This window comes from Crocodylus porosus, unplaced genomic scaffold (genome assembly GCF_001723895.1).
Source record: "Crocodylus porosus isolate Cpor-Errol unplaced genomic scaffold, CroPor_comp1, whole genome shotgun sequence".
In the NCBI taxonomy this organism is placed as follows: Eukaryota; Metazoa; Chordata; order Crocodylia; family Crocodylidae; genus Crocodylus; species Crocodylus porosus.
The window spans coordinates 23,346,321-23,350,267 of record NW_017728951.1 but is presented as its reverse complement, the minus strand read 5'-3'; the positions used below and the strand labels follow the sequence as shown (position 1 = coordinate 23,350,267).

Sequence of the window (3,947 nt, the reverse complement as noted above, 5' to 3'; positions counted from 1 at the left end):
GGACACGGTCGCTGGGAACTGAGAAACGCTGTCCGTAAACCTTTAAAAGGCCAACAAGCAGCAGCCGCCGTCTCGCCTCGGACACAACCAGCCCCTTGCACAAAAAAGTGTGACAGGGCAGGCGTGCGGAGAGGTGCGGAAGCAAAGCCCATGCCGACACAGGCCGGTGTTGAAACTTGGCTTACGACAGCCCGGTCCGTAACCAGCCATAAAGATGGAGGGCTCGTATTTGTGGCAGGTCGCGAACACGGCCGTGCCCCCAGCACCTCCTAAACATGCACGCCCGTGCGGGTTTGTTAGCCCCCCCGACAGCAGCCGTAGCCCCATGCACGGCTCCCACCAGCGGGGAGAGTTCACCCCGAAGTCTTTTTTGGGGGTGGGGGGGGAGATCTGATCCAGACCTCAAATGCCAGCACGGAAGGGGAGCAAGTGGTTGCGGGCAGCAGGAGGCCGGCCCCCGCGCACTCACCGGGCCCGCGGGCGGTCAGCGGCGCGACGGGCCGGGGGCTGCTCGGGGCAGCATGGTCCCTGCGCCGCCCGCCTCACTTCCTCTGAGCAACTTTTTCCTCCATCTGAGCACGCCAAAAAAACACCCCCACAAACCAACTTCCCGCCTCCCGGGGCCCTCTTAAGGAGGCGCCGCGGCCTGCCCGAGCGGCTGCGGCCGGGCCCGCCCGCCGGCCGCCCAGACGCCCTTAAAAGCGGCTCGCTGCCCGGGCCCGCGCCCGGACCCCCCTGCGTCCCGCCCCTGCGCCGGCGCCCCCCCGCGGCGCCGTCACGCCCCGCGTGCAGAAATATGTGTATACATTTATATGTATGTGTGCGTAAGTGTGTGTGTATAAGTATGTATATGTTAGACCTGTCTGTGTCCTCTCTGCTTCACCCGACAGCCCAAAACACACCTTTACAGTGACACCGTTCTCATTCCTGTCACAAAACCGCACCGCGCGCCCGTGCCCGCGCACCTGCCGGCCCATCACCGTCACCTTTAACCCTCACCCCTGTGCAACCCTCTCTTCTCCCAGCTTCCCCCACTCCTGTCACTCGTCATGGTACCCATCGTCATCATGGGGGGACCTGCCTCTGAACAGCGTGTGCCAGTCCCCTGTGATGTCTGCCATCTCTTCCCCGTCATAGCACCAGGACCTCTCTGGCAGCCCTCCGCGGTGTTCAGGAGGAGGCTCCTGGCCTTGCACAGGGAGTTCCCGGAGCAGGAGACGAACTGGTCGGCGGAGGCCGTCAGGGTCCCTCGCTGCTTGGCCAAGTGCCCACAGAGAGCGGCCTCCCTGGTCAGGGTGATGGCCCCGGTCCGTCACGCCCCCTGGCACACGGACAGTGCCAGAGGAGGCCGATTGCTGCCACCTTCCCCCAGCAGGGTTGCCTGGGGCAGCTTGATGAGCCTCTCTGCCCCGCGCTGGTTTTCCATGCCCGCACAGGGAGTGCCAGTTCAAGTCTCCGTGCGCCTTCTCCAGGGCCTTGTGCAAGATTTGCTCCCTTATAGCCTGGGTAGTAGATCCACAGGCAACACAATGTCTCTTGCCCTCGGGGCGGGGGGCAACTGGGGCAATTTGCCCTGGGCCCCTGCAAAGCGAGGACCCCCTGCCTCAGTTCCCGTGTGCACCATTGTCCCCTGCCCTGCGACATCGCTTGCCACAAATCTTGGGATTTTTTCATTAAAAATGAGGAAATTGATGCTTTTGGGTGTAAGGTGACACTCGATCCTTCTCCACGTGTCGTCGTGATGTTGTGGGACCCGTCCCCGACCACAAAGTAAATATTGCACCTCGCTGTGCGAGAACAGATGCTCGTTTGAGGCCGGCGGGGTGTTGCGTTGATGTGCAGGGGGAGTCTAAACCGCTCCCGGGGAGGCGACGCTGCTTTTTCTCCGGGCAGCCACAGAGACAGGAGTGATCGGGCTCAGGACGGGCCGAGCCGAGGGCCTGGGCCGAGCAGCCCAGGTTACAGGGCGCGTTGTGAGGAGAGAAGGTGTGGGGAAGGTTTGCCAAGGGATCGGTGGCAGACCCAGCCTGTTCTTGCAGAAAGACCTCCCGGGGAACACGTTCGAGTTGTGACTGAAGGTCAGCGCTTTGTCCTTTGAATGAATTTGCAAGAAAATAATAATTAAAATGATATATGTTGTTGTCTTTACATTTACCAAGGAAAATAACAATGCTAGACATAGCACGTGTTCAGGTTCACGTATTTCCCCACTTCAAAAAGTACTTAATGCAAAGTGTCTATAAAAGTCTGACCCCCTAGGCAGGGGGTTGGACTTGATGATCTGTTCAGGTCCCTTCCGACCCTAGCAGCATCTGTGAATCTAAGTCTTGTGGGGGGGCGGAAAAATATTAAAGTCCTTCCTGACTGAAGAAGCCTGCGCTCCAAACAGCAAATCTTGCTTTCAGTATTGTGGAGGTGACTTGCTCTCTTCTGGCCCTTCAAACAGCGGCGGTTGATTACTAGGCCCATAAGAATATGAACAGTCTCACAACGCCCTTGATCAAGGGGTTAAAGGCTAAACATACAAGTTTATTCTCCACCAACAGTACGAAGACTGTCCTCCTTCCGCTGTCTACTCTCTCTGCAGTTACTTTCTTTTGCCTTTAACAGGGGCAGGGTCTGCTTATCCTCTGCCAGACCCGCAAGCCTGAACCAAGCACAACCCAGCTTATAGAGGTTATATGAGCACCTGCTGAAATTTCCAGGCAAGGTCCCACTGGAGAGTCATTTTCTGTGGCAGGTACCACAGGGAAAAGGCCTAGGAGTGGGGTGAGGCCAGGCCTTAAGGGAGGAACCCCTCCTTCCTGAGTAAAGGCCACAACAAGGAGACCTGGGAGACTGAGCCAGGCCCCAGGAAAGTGGTAGGAGAGAGAAGCTCTGCCGGCAGGAGTTTGGAAATTGGAGGTGCTCAGGAAAAGCACAACCCGATTCCTATCCCCTTATCCCCGTGTAAGAAAAAATGAAGCACACCTATCAATCTGGGGCATCCAAAAGAAGGGAGACAAAGGAGGAAAAAAAGCTTGGGATGGAAAGGGGAGGCAGGCACTGGATCGGTTTGGCTGGGTGGTGAAAGGAAACGAGGAAGGTGGAAGTGCAACAGGTGATGCAGGTGGCACACAACTTGCAGGGGATGAAGAATAGTCTGATCATGAAAATGTTACAAAGGAAGCAAGCAGTGATGTAGGAGAATGTGAAAATGAGTCAGGTTTGGTGGTGCAAATGAGAAAAACTGGTTTCCGGATCTGCGCCTGAGCCGCACCGGGAAACGTACTCTAATGACCCAGGCACCTGGGGGCGTCTCGATAGGTTGCAAAGGGATCTGATTGTGTCCAAGGGCCCACCACCCGAATGGGCAAGCTTCCCATGTGATTCCTCCAAACGGTCATTCTCTACATCTGTTTTCTGCAAGGCTGTCCAATGATGAGAGTGGCTTATTTGGAGCCACGAGGCAGCTGGCCTGTTCTGCTCTCCATGATGTCTCTTCCGAGATCAGAACAAAAATCAAGCCCTTTACCATTCCAGTTTCTGCCCTGGGGATGTGAATGATAACTGGAGAAAACTGTATGACAAAGTGAAGAGTCACAAGTCACAAATTCTGGTCACCTGTAACATTATTTGGAGTGGAAAGATCTTGCAAATGCTCTTGGCAGAAAAGGACCCATTGATAACACTGTTGAAAAGGGTATACATTCAGAGAAGGAAATGCGACGTAAAGTGTTGCGAGGTCTGGTTGACGTTACCCTGTTTCTGGCAGAGCAAAATTTCTACCCTGGAGCTAGAGGACTGCGGGTTGTTCCTTTCTCCTCCACAGCTCATCAGTAAATACAGAAAAGATCTGAACTGCCACCTTGAAACTGTTACGGAGCATCGAATGGCTGGGGAGTGAGTGCACGCACACTACATGTCCTGCCATAGTCAGAATGAGTATTTGGAGGTGTGTGCCAAGA

The 3,947-nt window shown here is 55.7% G+C and overlaps 1 protein-coding gene across 1 annotated transcript in view; it reads right to left on the bottom strand.

Annotated features, from left to right (window-relative positions):
* The window catches only part of ITPRIP (inositol 1,4,5-trisphosphate receptor interacting protein), a 28,380-nt gene extending 27,779 nt beyond the window's left edge, over positions 1–601 (bottom strand). The window contains exon 1 of the mRNA XM_019556188.1: positions 470–601. The gene's annotated coding sequence lies outside the window, so the exon portion shown is untranslated. The remainder of the gene's footprint in view (positions 1–469) is intronic.
* Positions 602–3,947: the final 3,346 nt, after the last annotated feature.